Below are 11,618 nucleotides of genomic sequence, written 5' to 3' on the forward strand. Positions count from 1 at the left end.
TGTGCATGCACGTGTAGGTTGAGCACTTGAGCGTGACCATGTGTGTTCCGTCGTGTGCTCGGATATGCATGCATTAGGGCGTCGCGCGCGTTTTTGCGTCCATGTGTACGTGTGACTGTTGCATACATGTAGGGGGAGTACATGTAGGGGCCACTAAAGGAGTAGTCAAATCACACAGTAAGTTAGTCGGAAGAAGCAACCATCATTTCACTTTTCAATGACACGTACGCAATATGAAATGGTTGATATGGAGAGAAAAAGAAAACCACTATATATACACTAGCAAGAGCCTAAGCTACAAGCCTGCTTGCTTGGGTTGCTCTCTTCACAAGCATAGAACGACGGTTGCCACACCGCTGGTCACATATCCGGCCTGATCCCGCAGCAGGGGGAAGGGAACAATGTTCTGCGTAGACGCGGTCGACATCGGCGATGGAGAAAATCCACAGTCGGCGCGTCCCAATCGGGAGTCACCGCGGTATGGGCCAATGCCGCGTCCCAACCGCCCTTCTAGCTATAGCCCGCCGTCCATTTCGAAAATATTAGTGCATGTCAACAAAAATTATACTAGTATCGTTGTTCCGTTTCGAAAAAAAGCATATAAGCTGTTATTTCTTACCCAAAGGATCTTTATATCCAACAGAGACAAAATATCCATTCGACTGTTCGAAATTACTTTCACTGCTGATCTGATGTCGAGGTAATTGCTGCATTGCCACCAAAACTCACCATCTCTTAAGCTAAAGTAGACCGAGCTAACCCCTATATTAGCATATTACTAAGATAAACAGAACTCACTGTAGAATCATTTAGGACGTGAGCTTGTCAATCTGAATGTGGAGGGTCACCAGCTTAGCCCCGGCCAGCAGCTTGGGCGGAACTATGAAGAAGGTCAGCTCCTGCACGGCGACGTCGCCAGGATCCCTGCTGCTTGTCACCTCCATTTCCACCTTGACGACGTCGGTCCTGCCTTTGGGCTCCCCCGGCGGGCTGTTCGCCCATAGCTTGGCCACGTAGTGCGGCAGTGGGGACATGCCCGCTCTGATGCAGATGACCGACACAGCGATAGGCGCGCCAATGTTGAGCACGCCGCCCACCAAGAAAAACGCGCGGCCGTCCTCCTCCGCGAACAGCAAGAGCCGTGGCTCCGACAGTGGCACTTGCAGCTGGAGCGCCTTGCCGTACTGGATCCTGTGCACGGGCATGGGATGCACGGTGCTGATGTGGTGGGAGAGCACCGGCAGTGGGCCTTCGTAGCCGCAGACGGGCACGGGGCATTTGTAGGGTGCGAGCGGACACACGCTTTGGTGATCGGCGAGCTTGTGGTAAGTGACGTAGAGCCCACAGCCTTCGTGCGGGCACTCCACCCTCATCGAGGAGAGGACGGTGTCCGCCGCCGTGTTCCGCACGTCGAAGCCACCGCCGCGCTCGCACTTCTGGCACTGCCGCTGGTTCCCCGGGCGCTCGACGCGGCAGTCCGCGCAAGCCAAGTGGCCTCCCTTGCACCGCACAAATCAATCAAACAACACATCAATCAAGAAACCTGCACCTTGCTCGATCAGCTGAACGGAGAAGGTGTATTCGAACCTCATACACTGGAGGCTTCAAGGGGCGGAGGCACAAGGGGCAGTGGAGCAAGGTGAGGTCCATCGAGACCATAGAGAGCTCTATCGTCGGGTCCTGTTCTGTCTGCATGATCTCGCCCTCCTCGTGCACAACCATCTCTCGCTTTATTAGGGCCGGGGCATTACAAAGCTTTACCGTCACATATTCATACTACTTCAAGGTGCATTAAGTCAACACATGCAAGTATCAAAAGGAGAGTCACGACATGCATGCATGCGTTGTAATTAATGCATCGGTAAACGCAAATTATTGAAATATATTGAGTGCAGTGCTTTGATGTGTCGCGTCAACTCGTACAAGACCGAGAAGTTTGGTTACTACAAGGCCTTCTCCCTCGCAGACTGAGCTCCGATGCCTTAACTGCACCTGCCTTTGGCTGCATTACAGGTGGGCCAACCAACTGTTGGGCCCACCTGTCATAGACGCAAAGGCAGGAGCAGTAAATCAATGAAGCTGCGTCCCTCCCTCGCGCATGAGCGTGGTGGCTGGCAGGACTATTAGGAGCTTTCGCTACATGCTTAGAGGTTGCAGCAAATGGAGTATTGTACACCGCGGGTCTTTCAGCCAAGTTTAGAGGCAACCATGTGGAGCCAGTGCTATGATGTGTCGCGTCAACTCGTACAACGAGGAGAAGCTTGATTTTACTACTACACGCCTTCTCCCTCCCCCATGCGCGCGGTGGCACGCAGACGAGGACAGGCTTTTGCTTATCCCTCCCGCTCGCGGTGGACAAACATGCAGCAGTGGATTCGAACATGCAGCAGTGGATTCGATACTGTAGAAGCAGTAGTAGTAACATCATTGTTCGTCTTCTCGAAGAGGCGAAGAGCCAAGTGCAACCCGAACATGGCAGTTGCGAACCTTGGAGCACGCATATAGCCAGGCTCTTGCATGAGACAAAATTGCTATGTGAGCCCACTATTGTACTCCCTCCGTCACGGTTTAGAGGGCGTACATCTGGAATCACTGGGACCTAGGTGACTCCCGATTGGCCCTGTTTTCCTTTGGGCGTGATTGAAAAAAATCCATGCAATAACACCCCGGTGCCTAATTAGTTGAGATATTAATGCGTCGTAACCCCCATGCCCACTAAACGAGCAGCCCTCACGCATGCATTGGTGGAGACCGATTCCAGCGGGTCGATCTAGTTTTCCTTCTTCTTCCCGCACTCCTTCCTTTTCTTCCCGCTCTCCTTCCTTTTCTTCCCGCACAGTTTCCATAGAAAAGGAGAAAAATTCGCCTCCAAATCTCTCTCGCCGATGATCCCTGCTCCCAAATCCAAAACGAAATTAGGCGCGCAAATTCCGCTCTTTTTATACCTAAGCCGATGGAGTGATGGAGTCACACGAACAGACGCCGCTCATCTTCTTTTCTCCTCCATCCAATGGCGCCGCTGCAGCAGCAAGGTCAAGAAGATCGCCGGCCTCCTCCTCTTGGCCTCCGTGGCCTTTCGCGAGTGGCCTTCCAACCCAGATCGCTGCCGCCTGGAGGACTTCCACCTCTTGGTCTTGCCGGACGCGCACCGCTGCCTTTCTCCATCGGCACGGCTGGCTCTGCGCGTGTTCCTCCTCCATCTATCTTGCCTCGACGACGTGTCGGACTGTCACGACCATCTCGCCCTCCGCCACCTAATGAGGCCGGTTCCTTGAATTGGGGTACCTCTGTCGGCGGTGGCGGGACGGGCAGTGGCGACAGCGCACGATCATCTTCTTTCGTGGGGTTCAGTCTCAATGGTGGCGGGGGGATCTCGTTTGGCGGCAGCGAGTGCATGGGCTTCAACTTCATAAGCGGCGCCGGTGGCATACCAATAGGAAGGAGCTGAGAGAGTTCATCCGGTGCTGCCATTGGTGGCAACAGAACAGGTAAACCCTCATGTATCTAGATCATGTACTCCCTCTGTCACAGTTCATCTACTGTAAACCATCATTTAGTTTATCTATTTTTCGTAGTTGTATATCACGAATTAGATCACATACTCGGCAGTACTGTTTTATCTCGTCGGCATTACTGTTTTATCATTGTACTTCTTGTGTTTGTGGTTCATCTAATTTTTTTGTTACATATCATGTAGACGTAGATCACATAGAGGTTCTGTTTTGGAGCATATAGTAGATGATGTTCTGTTTTGGTAAAATATTATCTGCTCATTAGAATTTGTATCATGTTAAACTCTACTTTTTGGTCATTTGTGCATGTTATAAGTTAATTGGTTCGGCCTTGATGGACACAATGCACACGAGATGAGCAACGACGAGAACTTGGACGGTAATACCACAGGTAATAAATTGGTGGCCACAATGCACACGAGATGAGCGATGGCGAGAGTGCGCATGTATAATCTCATGTATATTTTGTTTGCTTTTTTGTTTGTAAGGTATTGGTGGAGATGACAATGCGGGTAACATTGGCTACCGAGGCAAGGGATACACCCCCAATTTTGCTCATGCTGACGAGTACCCTCCTATGCAAGAGGATGTACAAACCCAAAAACCACCACTCGATTTGAGTAAGCACAACAAGAGCATATTTCTGTTTCAGTACTATTCAGTATAGTTAATGTTGCTTCACTAATTTTTATTCAAATGCATTTAGATGTTTTGGCGAATAAAAAGACAAGAAGACACTACCGTACCAAAGACAAGCGTCATATATATGCAATGATCCTCGCGCGTAATGGCGTGGGTAATAGATTGAAGCGTGGGGTTTCTAAAGAGGTTGCGGATATTTGTAAATGTCCTAGGAGGGTAGTGCAAAGGGTATGGAAGCAGGCTAAAAAAGGTGGCGGTATTACTGCGGTGAAAAACAAAAAAAACTAAATTCGGGAAGGAAGAAGATTAAGTTAAACATAGATGCATTGGAAGCCATCCCACCTGGAGAGAGAACAACTTTAGAACAAGTTGCCGGACATTTCAACATGTCAAGAACCACAGTTTGGCGAGGGTGAGAGTTGTACTTTGATATTCTTGTAAATATTGATCATAAGAATTTACATGAAAGATTGTTGTTATTTTTGTAGGTTCAATGAGAAGCAAATTAGACGAGTAACTAGTGAACTGAAGCCTGCTTTGACTGATGCAAACAATAGGGCTCGTGTGGAGTATTGCCTAAGGCATCTTGAGCCGTGTAGCATGCGCGACGATCCCACCTTTAGGGCTGATATGGATGTGGTTCATATCGATGGGAAATGGTTCTATCGCACGCGAAAGACCCAGAACATGTATTTCAGTCATAGAGAGGAGGCACCACACCGCGAATGTAAACACAAAAATCACATTCAAAAAATCATGTTCTTATCGGCAATGGCTAGACCAAGGTATGATGCTCAAGGCAACTGTGTTTTTGATGGAAGATTGGTGTTTGGGCTTATACAGAGTGGGTTCAAGCTAAGAAGAGAAGTCAAAATAGGTTGGTACTTGTTCATGTTACTAATTTTAGCTAAGTTCGTTCATGCTCATTTGTATTAACTTTATATATTTCTATATCCATATGTTTAGGGGGGCATGGGAGCTGAAGCCTGCCGATAGCGTGGATAGGAACAAAAGTCGGGAGTACTTAGTGAAATATGTACTCCCGGCTATAAAGGAAAAGTGGCCCGAGAGCGGTAGATGGAACACCATCTACGTACAACAGGACAACGCTAGGACTCACATTTTGCCAGATGATCCACTTTTTATGCAGGAAACAGCTCGGGGTGGTTGGGATATTAAGATGATGTATGAACCACCTAATTCACTCGACCTGAACATATTAGATCTTGGATGGTTTGCCTCCATTCAAGCAATGTTCCATAAGAAGATGCCCAAGACCCTCGCTGAGATTGTCCAAAAGCTTTAGCACAATTTTCCTTACAAATATATGCATAATTTGGTTTCCTAATGGTCTATGTACTGATTTGAGTACGTGTATATTGTGTGCAATAGGTTAATGAACACCTTGCTGAGTACCCCCATCTAAAGCTCAATAGGATTTGGTTGAGTCATCAAGCGTGCATCAGGGAGATCATCAAGCACAAGGGGTCTATCCACTACGCGGTTCCTCACTTGAAGAAACAATCATTAGAGAGGCAAAATGATCTTCCGGTTCGTTTGAATATCGACAAAGAGTATGTTGAGGCTGCAATTGACTATTTGAACTCAGCTTGAATTGTAATGGTGAAATTACCTTGATGTAGATTTGAGAAGCCTTCTGATTAAGTTTGATGTAATTTGAGGACTTATATGAACTTGAATCATTTAACTTGCTTCTTTGCGCAATAAACTTACTTCATGGTATTGCAACAAAAAAAATATACGTACATGCTGAAAATATGAAACATTTTATAGATGATCCAGTTGAACTCAACTTGAATTTTCCACCCAAAATAAATTTTACATTGATGCTCACTTCGAATTCAACTTATATAAGAGTAGACGATCCACTTAAACTCAAACTTACATAGATTATCCATTCAACCCAAACTTTCCTCAATGCAAACTTCGACTCAAACTAATTTGCCTGGCTATCGGGCACAACTTCCCCATTGTCTTCATCCTTCGAAAATTCGCTAGGGCTGCGACGACATAGAATACAAAAGCCTTTTTTGTCCAACGCCACCATCGTTGCACAATCTTTGCACCAAATACTGCGGGGCTGGATGTAGTTGCCACACATGTGGCACGGATACAACTCTTTTGCCACCGGCAGGCTGCACCCCATGCAAAGAAAAATTGAACAATCACCGCGGACGCCGCACCTGGTGCACACCCATGGATGTATGCATCCCACACACGTTGATTGCTTAACGTCGATCAGTGCGGTGGGCTTGAATCGCTTGGCGCGGATGGCTTCGGACTTTGCGGACAACTCGTTGGCGTTTGCACGGCGACTCTCGACGACCTCCTCGCCATCCGACAGGTCTTTTGGTTTGGCTCTCCACCTCCACCACGACAGCCACTCCTTCCGAATCAGCCATGATCCGTTCCGCCACCACCACAGCGTCTGCACCCTCCTGACCTTGAGCCATCGCTTGTGTTCTTTGTGCACAAGATGGACCTTTATATAGGTGAACGAGAAGAAGAGCCCGAGAGGAACATGCAGCTTTCCATCCGACAGGCCATGTTCCCACTGGCTTTTACACACGCGTTCACACCATGCATGCAGAACTAGCTTTTACACACACACACACACGTTCACACCATGCATGCATCAATTACACCCCAACGTGAGCAGCAGGATTCATACGGTCGCATGCATGGAGTACTAGTAGGAGTAATTGCATTGCGCCTTAAATCTTGTCTATTTTGGAAACACACGCAAGTCTAACTGTGTCTTCTAAACCGTGACGGAGGGAGTAGTACTACTTGCTAGTATAGCCCTGTAAACTAGAAAGGGGTATTTGCCTTTCTAGAGATTTCAACAAGTCACTCGACTACACCGAGGCGGAGTACATATGGAGCAAAATGAGTGAATCTACACCGTAAAAAAATACGTAGTTCTCTCGTTTTCCTCTCGGCCTTGGTCGCGGTGCACAATATTGAGTATACTAGTACTCTCATCTTGAAATTTACGAAGTCACCATAGGCACCTCGTCGTCGACGGGAACGTCTCCTGACACGCGATAGACACGAGCGGCAGTCGCCTCCATAGGTGCTTGAATGCCAAGGAGGGAGAGGGTAGCGGTTCCCGAGACGTTGAACGGTCAATGATGCATCCTCAAATTACTATACATGCAGAGAGAATTAATTAGAGAAGCAGAATAGAGCCAGCACGATGTGAATGCAACAGAGTTTGGATTCTCATAGAAAGGCGCCCCACCACTCCAATCCATCTACTCCTTAGTCTCTGCGCAACACTGCTCACTCCAATCCAAGACCAAGTGACCAGGAGCCAGAAGCACCTACGGAGGCGATGGTCGCGAGCGGCAGTTGGCTGTGCCAAATCATCCAAGGCCCTGGCCTGCGGCCCCGCACCGCGCAGCGTTTCCAGATGGTGCTGGCGACCGCCAACGTCGTAGCCCTCGCCGACGCCGGCTTCGCCTCTCGCATGGACGACATGATGGTCAAATCCATCCGCAAGTTCGCTGCCGTCAAGAAGCGTGTAGCGAAAGCTCCTACTAGTCCTGCCAGCCACCACGCTCATGCGCGAGGGAGGGACGCAGCTTCATTGACTTACTGCTCCTGCCTTTGCGTGTATGACAGGTGGGCCCAACAGGTGGTTGGCCCACCTGTAATGCAGCCAAAGGTAGGTGCAGTTAAGGCACCGGAGCTCAGTCCGCGAGGGAGAGGGCGTTGTAGTAATCAAACTTCTCGGTCTTGTACGAGTTGACGCGACACATCAAAGCACTTCACTCGATATAAGTCTTTTTACACATTTCAAATGGACTACTACATACGGATGTATGTAGACATATTTTTCTTCATATGTTGTCACTTGTTGCAATCTCTAGAAAGACTTATATTTGGAAACGGAGGGAGTACAACGCATGCATGCATGCCGTGACTTCCGTTTTGATACTTGCATGTGTTGATTTGATGCACCTTGCCAAATTTTGACTATAAATTTAACTAACCAAATTTTCATGCATGTCACAAAAAATTACGGGGCTGTTTGGATTGTGACTATGTTTGTCTTATGTTGCCACATTATTTTTCCCACACTTGCCACACTTTCCTAACTTGAGTTGCTCAAATTGTTAGACACACTTTGGCTTGCCTAAGGGAATCTTGCCACACTTTTTGTGCCTATGACATGTGGGGTTCACTGCTAATAAAAAATTCTTGTCTTAGGTGTGGCTAATAAAAAAGACTTATATTTAGGAACGGAGGGAGTAGAAAATATAAATAATAATGCATGTTGGGTCAACCCACGTTTCCGATAATTTTAACCGTGGGCTTGTTCACAATTTTTACGAGGGGGTGGTTGTTCATTTAATGGAGGGACTTGTACCAGACTTGAACGATACAAAGTGCGACCTGGCACACCGTAACACCACTTGGAACAAGCGGGTAGCTATCTCAAAAAACAATCAACAACTAAAAAACGGCGACTTGGCACGTAGTACACAATTTTAAACGATTGTTTTGATGGAGTGAAAAAGGAAAACTACCCCACTACGTATATATAGGCCGGAGCCTCCGTGCTTGCTTGCTAGGGTTGCTCTATTCAGACACTCTCATCCTCTCCAGATCTAAACAAGATAGGGGTGGTAACACTGTCTTTCTCCCTTCAAAAAACACTGTCTTTCTATCCTCACCACTGGTTACAGATCCGGACGTATCCCCCTCTGCCGTTGAAGGGGAGGAGGGGCAGCGTTTAGGCCGTCGTCGACAGTGAGGGAGGAGACCCACTGCCGGCCGCACCGTCATCTTTGGCCGAGCGCCGGTGCGGGAGGTCCTCTGATCCCTTCGTCGTTGCCCTAGTGTGGGCGGATCCGGCCTCCAGCCGCCCACCTATCCACATCCCGATGACCTTCAGGTATATCTTCCTTCGAAACCGCCTTAGCTCTACTTCCCCAGCTCGCTACATCGCTGCATGTGCATCATTTTCTACCTCTCAGCCCCTCTCGATCGGGTGGTCCAACGTCACCTATTTTTTTCTTCTATTGTTAGAGGTAAAGCTACTTCATGGATTCGAATCTTGTACTTGGTTCAAACAAGAAATAAAGTGGGGGTGGGGGAATTTAGTATGTAGTACATCGGACTTGGTACAAACAGGAAGGAAAGGGGGTGAAAGTAGTACACACTGGTCATCCAACCGGTCTCTTGGTCGAAAAGGGAAATATAGGGGTAACGCTGTACACAGTGGTATGACCAGGACTAGATTTGCTATCCACACATAAGAGTAGGTGGCTAGAGTGAACAAAAATGGGACCAACCCAGATATGTTTCTTGGATGTTTCTTTCTCGGGGCAACAAACTATGAATCACCACTTTATGCCCCTGTTTAGGTACATGGTGCTGGACTTCTGGTGCACCCACTATCCCATGCCCTTATACCAAATATTTAGCTGTTCTTAATCTAATGCCCCTGGTAAAAATGAAGCCATGCCACTGTTATAAGCCATGACAAGTTTAGCCAAATGTTTTTGCCTGTAATTGTTTGAGACTCTGACTGTTTCCTCTGTAGCTTTTTGTGCAAATAGGGATATCCATTTCACCTGGTTGCTGTTGTGACCTTTTGGTGCACTGCACAAAACTCTTCTTAAAAGAAGTGACTTTTGTGCTATTTAACTGGAATGTCAGAATGGAACAGTTGGTTCATTTCGGTGGAACTGCACAAAGGGAGATCTGTGTTCCAATCCTCATCATCCATATTGGCACCATAACCTTCCTTTAGGTAAGAATGATATTTAATGCATGTGTTCATCTTTATTTTGCGACTGCCATGAGAAAATAATGCTATTTTTTACTAGTACACTTGTACTCCCTCACTGACAAAACCAATTCTGAAATAGAAGGCCAATCATGTACTTGGTTTCACCAACTGGTGAGGAGAATGAGAAACAGAGCATGAAGAGGAAGAAGAAGAAGAGTAAACAGTGCCAAGGCGATCTTGCTGAAGCCAGAGGCCTTAGTCGAGGCCATTCAAGGGCTCCGGCAACGACTACCTTACATGTGAGACGATCCTCCAGGTAGCCCTTCCACTTCTGCTGTCTAACTTAATTAATTAGGAGTACTTAAGTACCACTAATTTATTGCTGCCTAATTTTCCTGTCGGAGTTAAACAAATCTTTAGTAGCACCCTATGCTAAATCATGTACGTGTGTATGTTTGTCTATGGAGGTGAATCATGTGGTGGAGCAGGGAGGGAATGCTAACTTTACCCATTAAGATAATGAGGGTGCTTCTATTTGTTAGTGTATGTTTCATCAACTAGTCCCACTATTACAGTAATCTCACTCTCTCAATATATGTGCCAACAGGGATGCTCGATTTTGCTGAAACTGCACAAAAACTTTGGGTGCTTCATTGCCTCGACAACTTCGTTCCTTTCCTATTAGTCGCTAATCTCGGCTTGCATTCTTCCTTTGCTGTCATTCGCTTGGCTTATCTCGGCTTCCAGTCAAAGGAAATAGTAATTGATATGCTACCTCACACAGGTTGGTACTAGTCTTTATCCTGATTATTGTGCTTGTCATATGTATTGGTAATTTGGTATTGTGCTACTGTTTGCCGATTTCATAAAGGAGTAACTTGGAGCCTGAACTCGCAGGCAAATCATTACATCGGGTGATTTCAGTAGAACTGCACAAAAAGATCAGATGGACAGGTACTTATGCTGCTGCTATGTACTCCAAAGTTCACTCCGACAAGCATCGATGTTGACAAGAAGAAGTGCCTATATTCATTTGAGTATCAACTGGTGTCAACCAGTTGTCAAACTCCAAGTATTAGGAGAGTGAATGCCAAAAATATTGCTTGGCGCATAGCCTAGAAAAATGCAGTCCAGTCTTTGGTCCCAACTTGTGCCTTTTGGTTATCAGCACATATGGTAGCGAACTGTATGGCATGGAGTCTAAAGATTCCAGACAAGTTGGTTGACGTGTATATTCATCTGGCACTTAATTAGTCTGCACGCCAGGGATGCTCCATTTCAGTTGAACTACACAAAAAATTTGGGTGGTTCATTTTCTCAACCGCCTCCTTTCTCGTCTGCAATGTAGAATTTTGGCGAGATACAGGACCAAGATGAGCCAGTAAACTAGTTGGATGAAATTAGTGGCCAAGTTGTTCAAACCTCCCTCGGCACGAGGCCACTATCTGAGGATAAACCTACAAGCAAAGTTCAAATTGTCTGTGCTGCCTCTTATGTACTCGAAAGTTTACTCGTACAAGCATTAATTTTAGCAAGAAGTACCTCCGACTGAACACCATTTACCAGTCTGCAGTGTAGAATTTTGGCGAGCTACAGGACCAAGAAGAGCCAGTAAACTAGTTTGATGAAAGTAGTGGCCAAGTTGCTCAAACCTCCCTCGGCACGAGGCCACTATTTGAGGATAAACCTATAAGCAAAGT

General features: G+C 46.9%; 1 pseudogene; it reads left to right on the plus strand.

Moving 5' to 3' along the window:
• Positions 1 to 3,669: 3,669 nt before the first annotated feature.
• LOC141028031 (uncharacterized) lies at positions 3,670 to 5,882 on the plus strand (annotated as a pseudogene).
• The last annotated feature ends 5,736 nt before the right edge of the window (positions 5,883 to 11,618 follow it).

Source organism: Aegilops tauschii, chromosome 7 (assembly GCF_002575655.3).
Source record: "Aegilops tauschii subsp. strangulata cultivar AL8/78 chromosome 7, Aet v6.0, whole genome shotgun sequence".
NCBI lineage: Eukaryota > Viridiplantae > Streptophyta > Magnoliopsida > Poales > Poaceae > Aegilops > Aegilops tauschii.